This window comes from Nomia melanderi, chromosome 10 (genome assembly GCF_051020985.1).
Source record: "Nomia melanderi isolate GNS246 chromosome 10, iyNomMela1, whole genome shotgun sequence".
NCBI classification, from domain to species: domain Eukaryota; kingdom Metazoa; phylum Arthropoda; class Insecta; order Hymenoptera; family Halictidae; genus Nomia; species Nomia melanderi.
The window spans coordinates 9,328,693-9,351,443 of NC_135008.1; the positions used below are offsets into that span (position 1 = coordinate 9,328,693).

At 40.5% G+C, this 22,751-nt stretch overlaps 1 protein-coding gene across 5 annotated transcripts in view; it reads right to left on the bottom strand.

The window, feature by feature from the left end:
* The window catches only part of Fhos (Formin homology 2 domain containing), a 231,842-nt gene that overhangs the window by 140,249 nt on the left and 68,842 nt on the right, over positions 1-22,751 (bottom strand). The gene's annotated exons all lie outside the window — the stretch shown is intronic.

Below are 22,751 nucleotides of genomic sequence, written 5' to 3' on the forward strand. Positions count from 1 at the left end.
AAGCCTGCCAAGGGGTTGAAGAAAAATTTCACTTCATTGAATTAACCCTTAGGTCCACGCAATTTTAAATAAACAAAAAACTCGATCTGTAGGGAAGTTAGTATAAGAAAATAAGAAGTTTCAATTAAGTTTGGTGGGTTAAAAAATACCCCACCGTACATTAACTGCAAAAGAAGTGGTAAAATTTCAAACCTAACTAACCCCAAAGGGTTAAATGAAAAAGTAGAAAGCTTCGCTGAACTATGCGTTGTATATTTCATTCGGAAGCTTTCTATTGTTTCTTAATTCACTTGTAATATTTACTCGCAGGTTATGATATAAACGCCACGTTGGAAAGTGGTTTCCTACCAGGTTTTTAGAAAACCAAAGGATGGTTTGAATTTGTTTTTCTACAGGAGCAGCGGGTTCCTTTTCATCCGATTAAAAACGCGCAGCGGTTTCGGGGGGAACGTAAACTGGGATGAAGCGCGGAGGTAAATACCCGGACAGAAGTCCGCGTCGATTAAAATTCAATTTGGCAGCCGAAGAAATTCGGCAGTTGTTTTTGCGTGTCCGTTTCATTCGACGCGCCGAAGGTTTTCCATGCGGACCAGGGATTTTATGAATTTTATGGGGGACGCGCGCGTGAAATAGAGAACAAAGAACCATACGGAGGAATTTAAAAGCGCAGCTGTTTTATTCTCGGCTGAGTAACAGTGTATAAACGATTAAATTGAACTAAAATTTCTGTGTTCTTCAGGTTTTGAATTGTACCGAGATACTGTATGTTTCTGTTAATACTTTAGCTGCAGGCGCGGTTTATTAAAAAATGTAACGATTTAAAATCACAAAAGATTCTTCAAATTATTTGTTAACAGTTTCCGTAGATTCGACTGTTTGTCGAATAGAGTTCCCTTTTTTCATTGGACATTTCAATATTTCTCTATTAGGAGACAAAGGAATCGGTATAGGGAACGGGAAAAGGGACGAAATTGACAGCAATTAACAGGAACCGAACGATAAGCTGGGCGTCGACACCCTATTATTGGGACTGTCGCCGGACGTTTCATACACGTGAGTTGTACACCTGTACGCCGGTTTTAAATCTTCCAATATGACACATTCGATAACGGTATCTTAAACGTCGTTCTAAAAATCTGTCAAAAAGTGAAACAATTTTTAGTATCCAGTCCCATACGTTAACAAAGAGAGGATTTACATTTTTTGAAACATCTTATTTCGCTATGTTAATTAACTTGCGAAAGAATAACATGGTTCTAGATTTAACATTAAAAAAAGATTATTTATAAACGCAATTATTAAACGAATTACATAATAACGAGTGAATGTTAGTAACCTAACACATTGAGAAACTAATGGGGCGTGTTCATAATAAACGATACAGATACCTGAAACAACAACTAAATAATTAATCGAACAATTAATTACTCGATCGTGCATTTAGCTGATTGAATAACATTTTACCGGGAACGGGTAAATACATGTATGCGAATTAAACGAGCAAAGACAATAAATTTCGCGGTACAAAGTGGAGTGAAAGTTATGGGTAACAGGGTAGTTTCGGAAAGTGCGTTAATGTACAAAGGGCCCTATTTCCCCGGTGTCCAGACTAATTGCCTGCGTAATTAGCGAACCCCGTCCATGAAATTTGCGGAGCAAATGTCAATCTAGGAAACGGCCACGTATTTACGGCACCGTGTCCGATGTTTAGACACGGAAGCGCGACGATTGCGATTTAACGCCACGGGGAAGCTGTTTGCTCAACGACCAATGAGCTGCACGACCGACTGCAACCTTAAAATCGAGGTATGTTGAAGTCTATAATTGCGCCGTGCTACGTTAAAGACTCATACACTGGTTTCTCGCATTCTAAACGCGTCATACTTCGACGAACTATTAAAAGGAATTCAAATTAGTAAATATAAACTATTATATTAAATATAATCCCATATAATTATATTATATGAAATGTAATCAAGTTAATAAATATAAGTTCTACAATATAAAATCATTTCAAAGGAGGACAGAGGAAACATTCTACAAAAATTCTACGATACACAGTTCATCAATTACCGACGAATCGTTGCGAGGGACATGAAGCAAAAGAACGATTTTCTGGCAAATGAAAGTCGCGAGACGAATCAATTTCCGGGATACGGGAAAAGTACAATTGTCCGGCGGAAAGTGCATCATGGGAAATTCATGGAGCAAATGAAGGAACGTGATGAAATATATACGCGATTTTATGACAACGTCCGCCAATATATTCGTAAACGTATTGGGTATGTGAAAAATTTCTTGAATTTTTAGAGAAAAGAGTTTGAGGAAAATTCTGGGAAAGTATATTTTCATCCCCTAATTAACTTGGCACCTATACACTTCAGATATTATTCGAACAAATAAGAGCAGACTCCCAACAATCTTTTTACAACATTCTCAAATTCAAATGATCTGAAACAATTGCTTTCAGACTTGTCATAACACTTTCAAATTCAAGTGATCTTTGAGAAAATAAGAAGTCAACTGAAAAAAGCTTAACCCCTTGCCCTATGATTTATTTCTCAACTATGATAGACACTGCTACTTATCCATTAATAATTTATTGAGAAAAGAGACAAATTCTAAGCATATTCTGTCTACGTTTTCTCTAAAGTATAATTACGAATAACACCAGATTAAAGTTCAATTTGAATTCAAAAAAATTGAGTAACACTTTTCCTTGTTAAATTGTCTTTAAAATCTTCACCATGAGTCGAACACATTGTTACAACACAATGGATCAAACAAACAACATGATACTACACAACTAACCACCTCAAACAGATCCAGAGAACGAAAGCAACGTTAAAAATTCGAACGTCGAAATTATAATATGCCTTGCATTAGATTCAAAAAGTCCCTAATCGGCGAGACCTCCGACGCGCACCGAATGTCTCCCGGCAAGGCGATATTTACGAAGGTATAGCAGCCAGTTTGCAAATCCACGGATAAACGCGTGAACACGGTCGTGCGTCGTCATAAATACGCAGCGGAACCGACGCGGCATGGAACCGCGTGTTTCCGTTTGCGGATATTCCGCGTGTGTACACGGAATACGCATCAGCGGCGACGGCTGAGCTCCTACACGTATAATCTGCGGGGTCTCCGAGCGGCGCATCTGCATAAACGGGACAGCCCGAGTACATACCACGCGGCTGCGTTTCAGGTTCACCGGTACCGGACATTTCATTTACGGCGATGGCGCGCGGCGCGTTCCACGAGAGCAAATACGGCTAGCTCCACCACCCTCGGATAATCTTCGCGAAATAACTTCATCCCACGTAATAACTAAATCGTTAGACACACTCTTCGAATCGCGAGAACAAGACTTTCGTTAAAACTTCGGCTGCTAGCTGAAGCGTATTTCTATTATTTGAAATGTCAAATTGATGTTTTACCGAAATACATTTCGCTGGCTTTTAGAAAAAAATTGTGATTTTAGATGAAGAGTATGTGTGGATTTACGTAGACACGCATTGTGTATTTACATATGTGAGACATCCAGCCCAGAAGTTGGCGATGTTGATTAAGCAGACAAATAAAAATAGGTATGATAGTGTACGATAATTATAATGAAATTGTTTTGAAGTTTGTGAGAATAGATTTGAGAACTAGATCGCATTGAGTATAGTTTTGTTTGGTTTCTTTTATTCTGTAAAGGGACATGACATGAAAATGATTATCGCGTTTTAGCAAATTTTTAATTTTATCTTTACTGAAAACTGACAGTTTAGTAATTGGAATACTGTAACATCCTTTTGTTTTGGATATTTCTTTGACGAACCAACGATACGCTATGATTATCATTTTACGGATAACATAATGTGACACGTGAATTTAATATATCGTAGCCAGTGACAGAGATATGCTAAAAGAATGTCTACTAATCGCAAGATTGTAGCGCAAGATTCAAATGAATACCTGCTAGACGCTAACAAGCTCCACGGAATACCTTGTATAGTTTCGCGAAGCGTTCTAGACTCTCGACCGGCAAATTCTAGCGATGGTTTCTTATCTTCGACCTACAAACGCGACACGTAGCAATTTGGTTACCCGGATCGCGAAGATTACACGGCCGTAACGGAAGTTATGCAACAAGAACAAGTATGTTCAACCTTCTCTTAACGAGATATTTAATTCCACTTCAGGGATGAAATGTTCAGAAAATCCAAGGTACAAGAGAGTACCTCGGAGCGGGCGAGGGACTTTCCCGAAGCGGGAGATAAGCGAGGAAAAATTTACCGCGCCTCGAGTTTCGACGAGGCAAGGAATCCCATCGGTATGGAAGTTTCCCGGCGCCCTCCTCGCAATGATTTTACATCATAAAATCGTAAATTGCCCGGTATCATAGTTTCATAACAAGAAGTCGGATCGCGAGTCGCGTGACGCACTGGCGAGAGATACCGGAAACCCCAGGGTACGATCGAATTTCAAAATTTCTCGCGTTAAAAAGCGACACCGCTGACATCGTAAAATATTTTTACTGTCCTCGACACAGCGACACACATTGCGCCCGCTTCTTTTCTCTGCAAATCAGTGCTTAAAATTGCGCGCTTGTTTATATTCCCATTAAAGAAGTTTCTACGCAAACTTCTGTGACAGTCTTGAGGTGCTTCGAATAAGATTACACCGATCTACGTTCGTGACATTACAACACGCGACGATAATTTCGATTATGAATACTCCGAACGTCAACGATGGTAACGAAGGAAGGGGCTAGATATTAACAGCGTGCCAGTTACGGATCTCATATCGATTTCTTTTCACTCGAAGAAGTATAAATGCGGTTGTGAAATACGGTTCGGTAAGTAAAATAAATATAGATTTGTTAAATAAGGTTCATTAGTTGTCGCGATGAAAAGAGAAGAGGATACTAAAGATGCATGATTGGCTGAGCTTCCCGGACAGGCGCAGCCCTTAATCGTCGATCAGCGATCGACGGCAAGTCAACGGGGCTGGAATTTATATCCGGTCGTTGCGCCACGGCAACGTCCGACGCGATCGAGGCGATCGTAAATTTAATTGTGTAACGAGGCAATGGGCTGATCAACGCTTTCTCCGTTCTCGTCTCTCGGCGTCGATCTCCCGGCTCAGCGATCGACCTCACACCCCTCGGCGCGCGTGCTAACAACTCGTAATTACCGGGCAATGCGGTGTGCCGTTGGATCCCGAAGACCGTTTGTTCTTCGCCCAGTGCAACGCGTTAACCCCTTCAGATCTGATTTTCGTGTAAAGTAATGTTCGCTGACCTAACGACAAAGCACTGTCATTCAATGCATCATCTGTGATGACATATAGTTTACGTAAAATCAGGTTGTATGTTACTGTTCTATTGGCAATAGGCTCGAAGCAGGTTAAACTTTGAAGCTTCGAAAATTCAGCCTTTAACACCTTGCCCTATGATTTCTTTCCCAATTACGCTCAATAAGCATATTTTATTGTTTATAATCCATTATAAAAAGAGGGAAATTCTACACTTATTCTACGTCCACGTTCACTCAGAAACATTACGATTAATAATAGAAAAATAATATTCAATTCGGACTTTGAAGAAGTAAGTGATACTTATATTTGTTAAATTTTGTTTGAAATTTTCACCGCGAGTCTGACACGATATTGTAGGGCAAGGGGTTAAGGTTAAACCCTGAAGCTTCGAAGACTTAAGCTTTATAGAAATAAAAATTCGACTTTTAACATTGAGCCTCGAAGCTTAAACAAATTCAAGCTTTTTATAATACTGTATAGGACGAAGAACGACGAGATCAAACTGAACACTCGCCTCCTGTAACATCCCAACTGTTATCTCCTGAACTCCGCACGTTACGAGTATCTGTAACCGATTCCGCGTGGAATTCACCCAGTCGTCCTCGAGAATGAAATAAACAAATACAAACAAATCAACCCCCGTTCCCGAGTTTCAAACTCTCTAGCCCGCACCGTGTGTCACCGGGACGATTAACGTTTGCCCGCGAATTCGCCAAATTGCCCGAACTTCTTCTCTTTTTCGCGACATCATGAATGAAATCTACCGGAGCCCGCAGGATCGGAACAGGAGAGCCTGCCGGGAAACTTGTGGAAGTCGGATCGAAGCCGAAGATCGCTTCAATGATTAAAGGTCTCTGGAAACTCGATCGGTCTACCCAGACTAAGGGATTTTAATGAAGCGTTCAGTTAAGACCTGGATCGAGTGAGTTTTGCGTTTCGATAACGAACGTTCATTCCTGGGAAAATAGAATAACGTTCAACTGAAGGGGTTAATGAGAAAGTCTTGCTTCCCGATGTGTTACTCGGAGAAACAACGTTTCTTAAAATTTGTTTACACAGCTGTATTTCCTGTTAGAAAATCTATCATTCCATTTAACGTACATTCCGGCTCTATTAGTTTCCAATATACTTAAAGCACGTGTCAAACGTCGCCGCAATAACCGACCACCGTCAGAGTTTCATAAATATCACCGAGCATCGCTGTAAAATTTTCCATTGTCATAGAAAATTGAACGTTTCCCGTGCACGATTCGTCGAGCAACGATCGCCGAGCTGTGTGGACGGACACCTGACCCCCTGGAGCGAAGAATTCCGTCGACCTTTAACCGCAAAACGATCGCCGCCCTCTATTTATCGACACGCGGGAACGTTAGTGCGAATTTTATCGCGGATTCTGGAACATTTAACAGGAAAATCGTCGGCCATCGAGGATTTATTCAATGCGCAGGGGAATCTGAATGCACCGTGGACCGTGAAATAACAGAAAGGTAAAGCGAGCGGAAAGTAGAAGGCCGGGGAGCGGAGGATCGCGGGGGTGCAAGGAAGAATAAAAAGGAGGGGGAAGGTACACGAGACTAAAAGAACGGAAGAGAAAGACCAAAAAGAGCAAAAAAAGAAAGAGGAAAGAGCAAGAGAGAGAACGAGAAAAAAATGGAAAAAAGAGAAGAAGAGAATAAAAGAGAATTATGAAATACAAGCACGTAGCAGAACCGTATTTATCTTTTATGCCACTTACAGATGCAAGCAAGGGCGAGACAAAACATTGTTGTGCAGTATTTCTCTCTCTCCCCCTCTCTCCCTCTGCTTTCCACTTTTTTTTCATTATTTCCATATAAAGAGGATGATTCACGGGTCCCGATTCCATTGTCTCGTTTTTCTTCTTTTGCGCGTGTCGTTCGAGGGGGGCAAGGTATACACGAGGTGTTAATATTCATCGGGCGCGCGTACGCAACGAGACCGCTCGATCCACGGCGCGGCGCACGATCCGACCGTACACCGTGGCAGTGAGTGTCACGACCGTACCCGCGAAGCCACGGTCATGCTAACGAAGAGGAATCCGAAAGCAGACAGTCCACGGAGGCGGTCGGATCGTAAGTCACGACTCGTCAGACCACTGACCGGTATAAAGAGTTTACGAGGCAGGCCTAGGCCGAGCCAGTTAGTTCCACCTGGCAGTAAAAGGTGTAGTTAAGTGTCCTGAAATATCGTCTAAAGCTCGGCGAAGATACCGTGAGCTGCTCTTCCGAGCCTGGCTCGCTACACCCTCCGAACCGTTCTCGATTCCATTTATCGTTCCCTGCCATTTTCGGCGCCGTTTCACAGCGCAATTTATTCACCTCGCCACTGATTCGATTGAAGAAAAATTGGTCCCGATGGCGCGCCGATTTAGAGATTCGTTTTCGTAATTAAACGAATGGCGATCGGGAAAATTTATGTCCTGTTAGTATATTAACTGTAGAACATCGTTTTTGTCTTGCTGAGATGCTTGATAAGCTTGAATAGGCAAAATAATGGCTTATAGTAGTAATAGGAGTTTTGTTTTGGAAATCAGAAGGGTTGGTTTTAATAGTTTTCGAAATGCTTATGATTACTATTACGCTAATACTTATGATTTAGTTGTTTTTAATTACGATTCTTGCATTCAAATTTTATATTTAGAACGCGGAGATAGTACTCACGTAGATGATATAATTGTCTGTATATTTTACTTCCTACGATTAATCGTGTCGGAAAATGATGGACTCTGAACTTAAATTAGAAATTTTAAGTTAAAAAGACACAATTCCAAGATTTCATTTTCCACGGATTATCGTTTCCTATTTCGCGGAACAGGAACGAGACCAAAAATGTGGAACAAATGTGCAGCGAAGAATTGCTGCGACAATCGCCGGCTGGAATGCTCCGCTTCAAAGACAGAGTTTTATTAAATAAGTTGCCGAAAGTATCCAGTATACAAAATGCCCGTTAAATTCCGCCGAGGGCGAGAGGAAGCTGCCGCGTTCCTACGGTCTCAAACTTTTCCCAAAGATTCGAGCCCAACAGGGGGACGAACTTTCGGCGACAGTCTGGACTTCTGGAACGACCTTCTGCCGATCGAGTGCCACGGAAGTTAAAACGACACGTGTTTCGGATAAATTGGGCTTTGTAGGTGGAGTTTGTTCAGGTGTGCCGAACTGGTTGCGTTTATCTGTTCGCAAAAATGTAATATCGTGCATAGATTCTCCTTTACATTGATTAGAGATGATTAAATGACACGTTGGCGGGAGTAATTTGAACAAGAATATATTTAACACTTCAGCCGTGGATGACGTGATTTACATTCAATTTACTTTATCAATCATATTCAAATGCACTTTTAATAATGGACATATTGTATTTATCTTTTATTATTTCTACCATTTTTGTTTGCTATTACAAAATTTATTGTAATTATTCAGTAAAAGTTATAAATTTCATCCGTGTGTTTAAGGAGAAGAGCGACAACAGTTTTCTTGCATTTTCATGTTAGTATCGAGTGTCTTCACAAATATCCTCGACTGGCAGAAAGTTCGAACACCTGTTCCCTTATTTTGATTCTGCATTCGCCGAAAATAAGTTGGATGAAATCACTGACCTCTCTGATGCAATCATCGCATCGGAGCGTCGTATGTTATCAGGCTTTAGATCTTGATAAGTCTTTATAAAAATAGACTGGGAATTTCGATACTATTTTCTCTTCATTTGTCGCAATTTTAATGAACGCAGTGGAATTAAGGATATGGGAAATGACTGGTGCACGATGTTGTAATTAATTATTAACCGTTAATAGTGATATCGAGTTGTTTCTAATTGAATGAGGCACTGATCAGGTGAAATAGAAGAGACGGTTATTATTACGCAACGTTCTCAGGTGTATAATAGAATAGTATTTTACGTCATTCATACCCACGTAACACCCCCTAAGGCTTCAATTAGCTAGTCAAGGTTAATTTAAATGGCGCGCCCTAGACATTGCGTTCACGAAGAAAATGGCGATCAATAATTTAGGCAGCGGAAACGTTAATTGACGTTACGCGTAAAGAAGATTACAGGAAATATTTGAATCCTCATTATAATATAAATGTAATGTGGTTTTATAAGTACATTAATGCACGGCGTACCTATACGTTTAATTATTAAATCGTTAATTAAAATGCAATGAAGCATTGGCTTATTACGAAAAGCGAACCGTGCATATAATGATTAAATCCGGATTATTCCATCACAATATACTGAAATTTTAATTATTTCATGATATTACTATAATGTTAAAATTAATAAGACTCCTTTTAGCATTACCTTATTAATAACACAGAAATGAAAACGATAGATTACACGGCCGAGGATTCATCATTAAAGTAACAAGTTGTGCTACAGTAATTTCATCACTTGCGCATTGTTCATTCGAGACGGAGTGTACAATCAAAAACAATTAATGCAAAGCATGGCTTCAACGAATTAAAATGAGATAAAGTAATATCCGGAAATGAACTTTCTCTTCCTTTCCACATAATTAACTGGCGCTCGAACCAACTAAATCCTTAAGTAAATCAACTTCTATCCCTGTAAATTAATCACTAGATAACTCATGAAGTTCCCCACATGAACAGCTTACCGGTATGATCAACGCTTGACTGTTCCAGATTAAATAAAAAAATTGGTATCTATTATATTTCAAAAGTTCTACTTTCCCTACGGAAACTAATGTAGCTCTCGTAAAACACATTACTTTCTATCATAAATAATTCAACCGTTATATTAGCATTGATTATCATCAACTTGGCATCTCAGTTCTTACATTATACCATTAACAAACAAGTTATTCGAGTTACTATATAAATATTTGTATTCGACATCAATCTTCTCAATATAATTATTATCGAACAATTTAGAAGCTACTGCCAACGATGACCAACGTGGCAGTCGACGTGTCAACAGGAATAAACGTATTCGTAACCGTTGTCGGAAGATCGGCCGCCATCTTGAACGACAAAGCATTTCATCCTCCGGAATACTTCCTCGATCGTCCCGCTCTGCAAACACCCGGCGGCGGAACAAAACCTGTCGGAAATTTATTTATAATAATGAGTCTCGGCAACAACGGCGAGAGGCTTGACTCATTGTCGGCCGGGTCGCGCCACCGACGATGGAAACGCGGATAGATATTTATAAAACGAGAAACGAGAGACGGCCGCGGCCGATGTCCTGGGAATAGATCTCCGAACGCGGTTACGCGATTTATTCCGAGCCCGGTTGGGAACCCGTCGATATTCTGAAATTGGACGGCGCGGGGGGAAAGATCACGGACGAGATGTATCGTCCCCGACATTCGGTTTTATTCACCTCGTTCCGCTCCATTTTTTGAGCTTCGCTTTCGCGAAAATATTGCGGGGTCCGTGAACTTGTCGACCCTTTTCGGGATCATTTTTGAGGAATGGTTTGATCGATACGCTTCCGACAAGGCAAACTGAACGGGTTAAAATATGTGAGACAAGAACTGTGTTGTTAGTATGTTAATACTGAAACTGAGTAAATTGAATGTTTTTTTTTTCAAATTTCTTTTGTATAGGAATTATGAGATTGAATTTATTGCGATGATTGGTTTGTATTTTAGTTTACGTATTATTAAATCGATTTAATAATTCCTTAAAGAAGCATCTGTATGTTTTTTTAATAATTATAAAAGAAGAAATCAGGATTTAAAGATATAATAGATCATCGATGCGACAAGGTATCAGATTGAAGAACTGAGTGTTTAAAGAGTAACCTAAGTTCTGAACTAATGTTTTTATAACACTATCTTTGTACGAATCTAATAATAACAGCATCTGTTTTTTCTAATTCTGCCTGAAATTGCATGAGGAAAGTTTAGATGGAGCAATCCCGCGGGCAATATTCGCCGCGATCAACGAGAGGAACGCGATACGGGGGATTTAAGGGAGGAAAGAAGCCGAGAGTGTTCCGCGGCAGCTGCTAACGATAGTTCATCGCGCTAAATCTTCTCCAAGTGGCGCTGGAACAAAGCAACCAACAAAGAGAAATCCTCCACGGCCACCGAAAGTATCAGTTGCGCAAGTGGCAGCTGCTTTCCTGTATAGGATGTTAATGTTTCCGCGATTGGCCATGAACGTTGCCTACACACCGTTGCCACTTATCCATTTTCACAACGCATCCGGCGATTTTCTTCCAGTCTTTATTGCCTCGATGCGTTTGCAAATGATTCGATCTATTGAATAATTAATTTTTTATGTATTTCTTGAAAAGATCGCGCAACAAGTTATTTTTGTTTTATCAACTTCTTTTATTAATCCTTAGCGCTCCAGGAGTTTTCTAGCAAAAATGCCCAACGCACTTTCTGATGAAATATAGTTAAGATTTCTTGAAACTGACTTAACGAGAAATCGTATATAAATTGAAGAAGGAGATTGTTTTATTTGAATATTTCACATATTAATGCATCATACGAGATTTAATATTAAACATTATACTTCATAATTTCGCTGTACCAAATGGCGACAGGCGTCTATGGAGTACGAAGGGTTAAAGAATATATTGGTTATTTTATGAAGATCTTATTTGTGGTTACGAGAATATTAGGAACATATGATGCTTCAATATAACATCTACCTTTTCACGAATTTCGTATTTAGTATAATAAACATTATATACTTCAAGTTAGTTTTGAAATGTGTACATTGCAAAATGTATAAAGTAAAGAAAGTGCAACTGTATAATTCTTTTTTATCGGTCTGTCTGTAAAAATCAAAGTTCATATGCTTATGGAGAATTTTGCCGATTGTACACGAGATAATTTCCGATTTGACTTAATTAAATATAATGGACAGCTTGAATGGGGAATATTAACAATGGCGTCGTGGAAAACATCGAGGCTCTAAATAAAATTAAAGGACGATTTGCATGGCGAGATATTTAATATCGAACAGTTTCGAGAAACAGCAGCCACGTTTAAATGAAATTCCTTCCGGCTAAACAGGTTTCCTCGGTGCCTGCTTCTTTGCTCGCGTGTAATAACCACGAACAATACGGAGTAGAACCTGAATCGCATTAACCGGAGCAGAAACACGCGCGAAAGCAATAACGCGGGTGTGCGTGTAGAAGGTGAGGAAGAAACTTCGGGTGTGCAGAACGAAAGATCAATAAACAGTTGGCTCTCTCGTTCTGATATTTCTTTATACCGTATAACTTAATATTTTGTTATACTGCCTATTTTAACCTCTTGCCCTACAATGTCGTGTCAGAGTCGTGGTGAAGATTCCAAATAGAATTTAGGAAGCAAGTATTATTCAATTTGTTTGGATGCAAAATACATGTTATTCCTCTGTTATCAATAGTTATAGCTTAGAGCAGACGTTAACATAGAACAGAGTTATCTCTCATTTTGAATAAATTATTAGTAACAAAGTAGTTAGATGGATTACGGTTTAGAAAAAAATCATAAAAGATTGATGTAAGAAAAGAATGATGTGGAAAAACTACGAACGTACGTTTAAAATAATTCACTAAATAATTAAACGATGAATATATAATCAAGGAAATCAGTCAATCAAATTATACCATTTATTTTGTTCTATATAAAAAATAACAAAATCGGTTCTGTAAGAAACTGACTTCTTATGTTTTTTTTAAATTTTACATTTACTTTTTTGTTTTCTCTAGGGAAGTATACTGAGTTCAAGTCAAATAGTTTTATAATTTCGATCGTTAATTATTGGTATTCACCGCAAAATGTTTACAGACTTAATTTTTAAACAAACTTTGCACTCGGCAAGCGCCCGTAGCACGTAAACAGCATCGAACTTCAATGAACAGTAAACAGGTCCCGATTTACATTGGTAATGCGTTTACATCGATAAAAGGGATCCAATAACTGAGCTCCGTACACAGAACTTCAAGTTACACAAACAGTTTCGATTCTGATAGTTTCGATACTCATTTGTCCGAAGTTGGACCTACCGGAATCGATCTACCCCTGACCAGCCCCACATAACCGGTCGACTTTTCTGAATTCGTTTATCTGAATTCCAGCCGAGCGTGCTTGAAGCTACAGTTCGCTTGGAAATTCTCTCGAAGTCACGGTAATGTCGTCGCGCAGCGTACAGTCGGCGACAAAAGTATTATTTCTCATTCAAGAAAGCGAAGAAAATTTATTTTTTAAATATATAGATCAATTCTATTTCATTTGTATACTTTTCGTTTTATGTTTCAATTAGGCTTTTCTTCTATTATCCGGACATCACTACCGTTAATAATCTAATAGATGAAGAACAACGAACATTCTGGAATTTTTAAAGCGAGCAAAAATATTGAATAAAACTTTGTCAACTGCATTCGACTAACTAGTTAACGGAATGTGTTAAAACGCCATTTTTTAAAAAATCCAGTATAAAACAAGTTTTATTCTGCACCTTTCATTTATCCTCATTATTGATGCGAAGCACACGCTGTTTAATAAATATTCAACGTCAATTCTGTCAAAACCAGAGACTCACGCAGAAAACTTTCTCGTATAGAATTATACCCAGTTACAAATCATTCCGTGCAATCTCCAATAACACGGAATCTACTCGAAAAAAAATATTGGATTTATATATCGGAAACTCGCACAGATACTTTCGTCGCGGACTGTATCACGCACTCGGCTACAAAAACCTATTACAACTCCATTTTCCCGTCAAACTTTCCAGGCCATTATCTCTGCCAATAAATACCCGTACACCGAGCTATTCCGCTAACACGCATGAAGCCGATTTGAATGCGCCGTGGATTGATCACGAGAAGTGGAATCACACGAAACCGAGAAACAATCGATGTTCCAGAGGACACTGGTTTTCATGGTCCACAGTGGTTTAGATCGCATAATTAAGAGAAAATGAGCCGAAGACTGAAACTAAAAGAATACGCGTATCAATGTTTAGTGTACTATACGTGTTATTGAATTGAGGGATTTGAGGTATTAGATTAATAAATAACGACAAAGGTAGCATTAGTACCTTTGTAGTACTAATCACGTAATAATCCCAACACAATATCATTAGAATCCTCTCGATTTGATTTTGGCCACATTGGGTTTAAAATATAAAAATACGAAGAAGGATACGATCTATATGAAAATAGTTTCAGAATAATTCGCGACTAATGAGTTTTATATTTATTAATTTATAGTGTACCCTGAATTTAGAAATTTTACTATGATTGGTAATAAATATTGTGTATTAATAAATATAAAGTAAGTCAAGGATAGTGTTAAAATTTAAATCAAAATAAATTATAAACAGCTTGATAATTTCGTTGCCTGGTGATACGGGCCTATTATGGGATCTACTATTGTGGTTATGAGGGACAGGTCACAGGTGCAATTGCAAACATGATGCAAATGGGTTAAGATCGTCTAGCTCCGTTCCACTTCCGCGAAGGATGCCGGGAACTTATCAAACTAATGAACCATGCAAACAATGGTCGAAGGTCCAATGGCAGGGCCGGACGGGGACGCGATTCCCGATCGGCGGAAATCGGTATTTTTCCGAAGGTGACCCGTCGATCACCGTGTTTATCGTAATAGGCACGAGGAGTCCCAATAAATCTTTATGAATGTAATTTGCAAATTGCTGCGCCCCGAGTACCTACCATGGTGATTTTTCTCGTTCGCCGGGAAACGTCGGAGGATCGCAGGCGATTAGGCGAACGCACGAGCGTGAAATCGTCTCATTCAAGCGGGTAATCGGTAGAATAAATATCAAGGAAGATCGAAGATGAATTTTGCGCAACATTGAGTGGGTCTGAAAAGTTTCTCCGGGGAATAATGTAACGTCAACTTCATTTTATTACAATGAATCTTTCTGACGCGTTTAATGGTAAGTCTCTAGTTCCTGATTTATGCGTTGGACATTTTTATCGCTTAAGCGTTTGCGGTCCTATGCAGACAAGCGTGTGTTTGATTTTGATATAATCATTCGTAATATCGGAATCATGTAGATTCAAGTAGTTACAATGTTAGTGCTTCTAAGATGTTGCTAAATAAGTTAGCAAAGTGCCGTGTCAAGCAATGTTGACGGAAGTTCCACAATGAAGCACCAAAACCACTTCGAGCCGTAAAGGGGTTAAAGTCTTCCGTGTCGTAAACCCTGGCGTGTTAGAATTTCCAAAAAGACTCTCGTTCGCGGCTGAACAAGGAAAGTTCTCGTAAAAGCGAGGAAAACTCGGTACAAGGATGAAACACGCTATTAAATACACGGTGTACTATTTAGACGCGACTCGACCGGTAGGTATACGGCCGAAGTCGCTAATGGAGGAAGCGTGTAAATTCCCTGTCATTCACTCGTAACAAGGCGAATTGCTTTATGCTCCTTGGCTGACGCGGGCTAATAACATTAGCGTGACAACCTGCTCAGGATACGTTCAATCACGACAACGATAATGAGACAATTTATTAACGTAGCTTATAACGCGGTTCCTACTGACTTCTATGTAGATTCTATCAATTTTCTATATACGTTCCGCACGTCTTCTATACGGATTCCATAGATCTTCTATACAGATTCTAGAAACTATCTATATAAACTCTAGAGATCGTCTATGTAGATTCTGTACACTTTTTATATCAATTCTAAAAATCTTCTATACCAATCCCAGAGATTTTCTATACAGAATTACGAAATCTTCTATACGCACTCTGAGATCTACATGAACTCTAGAGATCTTTTAAACAAATGCTAGAAATCTTCTGAAAAAATTCTAGATACTTTCCATATAGATTCTAAAGATCTTCTGTACAAATTCTAGAAATTTTCTACGTAGAATCAATGAATATTATATACAGACTCCAGAGGTTTTCTATAAATACTTTAGAAATTTTCGATACAAATTCTAAAGATCTTCCATATAATGGCTACGTCTCCTATCACAGACGAGATGCAGGGGTGGATGGTGTGGCAGCGGTGGTGGTAGCAGATATTATTATGCGGAACGGGTTTCGGTCGGCATGCCGTAAAAATCACGATGCAAATTCGAAATGGGTCCCGGTCAGGTGGGCGCGTTTTCGGGACGGTTCGTTAGTTACCGCGGGAATAATAATATCGTCCTAGACGGGCCATTTAAAAATTTCCATAACAACCGCGGCTCCTGACCCGTGCCCGACCCGACTCGCGGTCTCTCCTATCTCCTTCCGAAACTGCAGCGAGAAAAAAGAACGAATTACGAACGCGACCCGGCTGATAAATAATTTAAAAGATTCCTGTTCGATGCAAATCCGGAATTTAATATTAGCCCCGCTAATACGCAATGCATTGCTTTTTTAATAAACCGGCAGCGATATTTAAATTTAAACTACCCTTTATCTTTTCCGGCTTCGTGTTTTCTTTTTCAACCGACGCGACGTTATTGAAGCACCGGTTTCAGAATTCTTTCAGAAGTTACCTCTACACTCGGGGGAAGAGATAATGAAATGTTAAATATTACACCGTTGACATAATTAATTTTTCTTCAAACTAACGCATTCATATTCAAATAAAGAAAAAAAAACCGAATTCCATCGCCTCATTCGATACATTCAATTATTCCTATAAATTCTCCGAACACAATCAGTGAGAACATTCAAACGAATCGCCCCCGAAACAAATTCCCCCGGAAATATACGCACATCGATACGCAATATTTAAACCTATGCACATTCTTTGAATAATCAGATAAATCACATAAAAATGCTTCGAATTACCGCACAGATCAATACCCACGGTCATCCTCGAAATTATTCAACCGGAACCCATTCCAATATTTCAAGCGAACGGTTTTTCGAGACAATTATTCGAGTTACCGCCGAATAGCTCCGTGCGGAGACGTTCCCCTTTCATCGTCCGCGCGACGATAATGGTGGCGCAATGCATCCAGCCTCCGGTACGCGCGCACGTAAGCACGCGTGTACACACCTTCAACGATCCATGGGACCGATACGTAGGAAGAAACTGATTACTCATCGCGCCGTCTATGCCGAACGTTTAGCGACTTATTGTGCCTGGTTATTGAACCCCTGGGAGAGTACCCGGTGTATCCCCGCCGCGCCACCCCCTCCCTTTCACCCGGCGTCGCCGCCGGCGCGTACTTACACGTACACACAAGCCTCCCCATTATAATTATACGCAGCGGCTGGTGCTGTACCGGTACCTACGTGCATTCAAACAGGTTACGTAAGAGTCCTGGCCCGACGAAGGAAGAGGGACACGATGACGCGAGGTTTATTAGCCGAAGGGAACTGGCCGGGCACATCGCGCTTCCGACGTACGGAACGGCCAGATTCGTCCGGAAAGCGTGCTGGAGATTTTTTCTTTTCGAACATCGCGCTGACTCCCAACTTTCTCCCATCGTGGACTGTCGAGTCGATTAACTCAATTTCTACCGAAGTGCCGAAAGACACCCTTTGAAATTTTAAATTAAACTTATTTTCTGAGTTCATTCGTATATTCTGAATTGAAGTTTCGACTTTTCCAGTAACAATTATAAATTATAGGAAATGTGAACATTCTATTGAGGAAGAATGATTGGACTGAGAAAATAAGTTTAAGTTAAAATGCTCAAGTTTTCCGACAGAAGACGGTATTTACGTATTTTAAGTTGATTCTGAGAGTTTCCGAATTGATTGGAAATGATTATGGTAAAATTGATGTTGAATGGAAATATTTTGTGATGTAAATAGATAATGGTATAATGTAAGGACCGTGATAGGAAATTATTAATAATTATTTTTAACACTATGTATGTTAACTACGAAAGAATAAGTAAGGAAATCTTTGACATCAAGTAAGAAAATGTTTATCATTAGATAACGATATAATATAAGATATTTATTACACACTTATTCGATTTAATTTGAAATCTTCATCACAAGCTTGACTCAATGTTATAAGACTAGGGATTAATTCCGCTCGGCAGACTTTCATTCCACGGACATTGAAGTATACCCTTGGCCGCGATTCATGTTTCCCTCGCTTAGCTGATAGGGGATCGACGCGCGCGTCCACCTCTCGTTAGGCTTCCACGAGGCACCTCGTTAAGCCGCAATCTTCCGAACCGGTTAAATACTGTTATTTCCTTCAAACGAACGTGAACGGTCCCCTTGATCATCGGAATCGGGCCGAAATCTTTGTGTCCGCTCAATGGAACATCACGGGGATACACGGTTCCTCTGTATATTCATTATTGTTACAGAATTTCTCATCGACGTAAACCTTCCATAACGATTTCCATTGTAGCAAATATGTTTATCAAATACCATTTTCTAACAGTATAGAAATAAAATGAAAAATAGCCTCACGTGAAATACGGCAAATCGACGGAAACCACGCGTGTCCAAAACAAACCCGTACTAGTATAATCGTAATAATAAAGAAATACATATTAATACGCAAACTGCATCTTTACATTTTCTACACATGTTTGCATTCGACCAACACTCTGCTTTCTCTTTTATCCCCTCTCCCGCTCTTCCCACAGACACCGACATTTTATTGTTCCGTGTTTCCACCGTCCGCAAAAATTCCCCGAAATTATAAAAGTGGACCTGTCCATCGCCCAGTCCCCCGGCATTTCGTTTCTATGGCTCCGCGTTGATTCAGGTCGGTGTCACGGTGGGTGGCGGCGTCCTCGAACAATTTGTTACCGCGGAAAGTATGTCTCTTTGCGCGCGGAAACACGGACAGCCGGCGAAACTGCGAGCGGAATTACTTTCCACGGAATCCGGTGGCTGGCGAACGGGCTCGCGTTGCATTCAGCGCGCACGGGAGGCGTGGGTGGACTCACCGCGAGGCATTAGGGCAAAGATAAACGACTCGTTACCCACGCGAGACCCGCCACCTTCTTTCCCAAGCCGTCGCGGGTCTCCCCAGTCCGCTCGCGCGTACGCAATTTTCGCGAGGGCAATTCGCGCGGGAATTTCTCCGGTAATCCAGCAGAGGATTGCGAGTGGGTGGCGAGGCTGTTGCGACAAACGATTCGATATGGGAACTGGGCGCCGACGCGTGTGGGCACGGCCCTGTAATTTCGCATTTTACGCCCGCCGCGGATCGAACGCAGGACACGCCGGGAAGTTCTGACGTTTCTTTTCGCGACGGTCGCTTGGAATAGGGTTAACTTAGCGGAGAAGCGAAAATGATTAGAACTTTCACAATTTCAATTATAGAAGTACGAAGGAATGAGGATTCCTGATTAGGGTTTCAAATTGAAGAAATTTGTATTTTAATTACGTACTCGTTCGACTATCATCTTCGAGCTTATTCAGATTTCTCGATAAGACACGATTTACTGAAAAGAAGACTTGAATATTTCAGTACTTTCCACATCAAAAACTAATGTAACCGTTCATACAACTCCTTACTGCAAATATTTCAATGAATGCTCCATATTTATATTCACATGGTTCACGTATACTTTTGAAAACACGCAATATCTATTATTATTATCTATTGTTATATAATATATCTATATTAAACTTCCCAAAATCCAACGCTATTAACGCAACTCCAAGAATTGATTATACTAAGTACAGTGTTCAACATGTAACCACCCGAAATTACAAAGTCCCGCGAGGATCACGGCGTCGCGGTTGAAAATGTATCAGTACGAGAGCAAGCAAGCGGATCGTGTCGCGTCGAGCGTCGCATACCAAGGAGAATCCCGCGCTGCATTGGAAACTGAAAGAATTTCTCGCGATCGTTTGCACGCCCGGGAAACCTGACCTGCGGGGTTGTTCGTTCACGCGAATAAGGAAGGGTTGGCGGAAAATGAGGGAAAGGGTGCGAGGGTGGAATCGGTGGAGGCTATCAACGCGCCTAGGGCGAGCGTGTACGGCACCGCACGGTCGCTCGACAAATTTCACCTACGGAGCCAATATCGGGGGCGTCGCGTCGCGTCGCGTCACAACCATGAAAAACCATGGAACGCGTTCCCATTTCGTCGAGGGGCGAAGCTGTGTCGTTTCCTCGGCCAACGCGTGTAAACCGGCCACCGGCGACATCGGGGAGGGCGAAAAAACAATATATATCGGGCCGTTTCGGTCGTTGTATCGCGCAGGAGTGGCTGCACGGGTGAACGAAACAAACGCGACGTTGCTCTGCGGTCCGCGAAAATCCGAGAGCTCCAAATATTTCACCGATACCTTCAACCAAACGTTTACTAACCTGCATACTAACTTTAACCTAAACAATGCACCCTTTTCTCGCGTTTTAACCCCTTTTTATACGAGCTCTTTTGTAACTGCGCTTGATAGAGCTAGTTTATCGATAATGATTTACTAGGAGTAAAGAATTTTTCTATTTGTCATGTGTCTATAGTTGATTGAATGATTAGCAATTGATAACTGGGAAATAATATTTAGTTTCAACTCTAAGAAATGTGATAATTATATTTGATACAGCTGTTTGGAATTTTTATCACCAGTTGGATACGATTTTATGTGGTTCATCGTTCAAGGCCGATACTTCGGTCCATTTGGACCTAGATTCTTCAAGAGTTTATTGATTTCTACTCTGTTTATGTTCTGGTATTCTAATTTGAGTTCTTGAATATTTATATTGGACTATATAACAAGATTGACATATTCTGTCTCAAATGATTAATATGTACCGCTTTCTAATCCAAAACGTCGCTGATTGCGAAGTGGTCAAAATCAAAGTAGCAAGTCAGTATATAATCAGATCACCAGTGGAATGGTTGATAATAATAAACCGACTGAATAACGTGAAGTATCATCGTCCTGATGAATCGGAATTAATAAAACATGAACTGGGCGGAATAAGGAACGAGGAACAATGATGTCACTTATTGACCAGCATAGCGCATCAGCCCAAAAGTAGTAAAATCCAACTCCCATCAGCGGTATCTAGTGTTCCGTGTCATCAAGAAACTTTGCGTATTCGAGCAAACGAGAATACCTCGTATTTCCCGATTACAAATGGAGGCGACTGGCGCCCGTGAACGAGAAAACTTCTTTACACGCTCTGAAACGGAGGAAGACAGAGCATTTCAACATTATCTTTACGGATAAACCAAACTTCGTCGCGGAATCCAAATGATTTCTCGATCGAACGATCGATCGCTCGTCGTCTTCGATTCCTCATGGATGCGATTTATCATCGTATCCTCTAGAATAGAATGATCCGGGGTTGCGCAAACTTCATGAACGCGAATCCGTGGGATGTAATTTTCATCGAATGAGTAATTCATATCGGTTTCGACCGGCTAAGTCAATCCTTCGCGGGAACAAGCGCATTAAATCCGCGATGAGCCGCGAGAGGCTTTTAGCGGCCGTTGCGAGACGAGTGAACGGCACGCGTGGGCCACGCGCTGGAAAATCAGTGAAAAATCTGAAGGTGAAGCCTGTCGCGCGCAACGATTCCTGAACAATGAGTCGAAGCACGCGACTGAATGGCGGTTACGAAATCCTGACTGCTGTGACTCGAAATTATCGCATCGTAACGGTCGAAGATATTCAATACATTGTTTCACGTCCTTCAGTTTCATCGACTGACTTTCGATTCAACTGCAAGATACAAAAAAATAGTTCAAATTTTTGGATACTGCTATTCTTTCTTTACAAACTAATGATACGAAAGAACATTGAACATAAGAGATATCATTTATAATATAATTTAACACTATAACCGAGCAGTCAAATTGACCGTTCGAAATTCTTCTACAGAAACTGTACGAGTACATCTGTTGAGATGTATATCAATACACAATTGTATTCGCGTATGACTAAACTAATTTCTTTAGTAATCTCTCAGAGAATCATGTAATTCTTTCAATGGTTGCAAAAAGAAGAAATCAGGAGTAGGTAATTTTGATCTATCTGGTTGTTCTATTGTTAATATTTTTATAAGAATACTGTTATTTTCCTAGAAGCTTATTTCCTAGAAGAAATCTGACTTTTCATCGATCTGTAGTATCCTAGAACGTTCAGCGTTTAATGAGTGCATAGGAAACACGCATAACTGCAACGAACCAATACGACCGTCGCAGAAATTTGGTAAACGCGACGTTTGCCTTAATGAGATCCGAACTTCATCCGTGTTCGCGATAGCGCTCCACGTTCGAACTTCCAGTATCCGAAGTTTCCTCATATATCTTCGAAATAGTTCTCCGTGTAATCCAGTTGTCCCGGCGCATCGGAACGGGATGAACCGCATCGAATCCCGCGAGATCAAGGCTACGGCACCCGGAGTTCCCGATTCATCGTTCATGCCGAAATATACAAAGCGCACGTTCAAACGCGCCTGATGAATTTGTAGTGTCTGATGTTTGCCGCGCGATCATTGAAAGTAACGACGCGTATCGAGCCGAGAGTCGCTAATAAACCCAGCGCCGGGATTAACTCGCGCCTTGGAGCAAAGATTGTGCTGTAACAATTGCTGTTGGTGCTC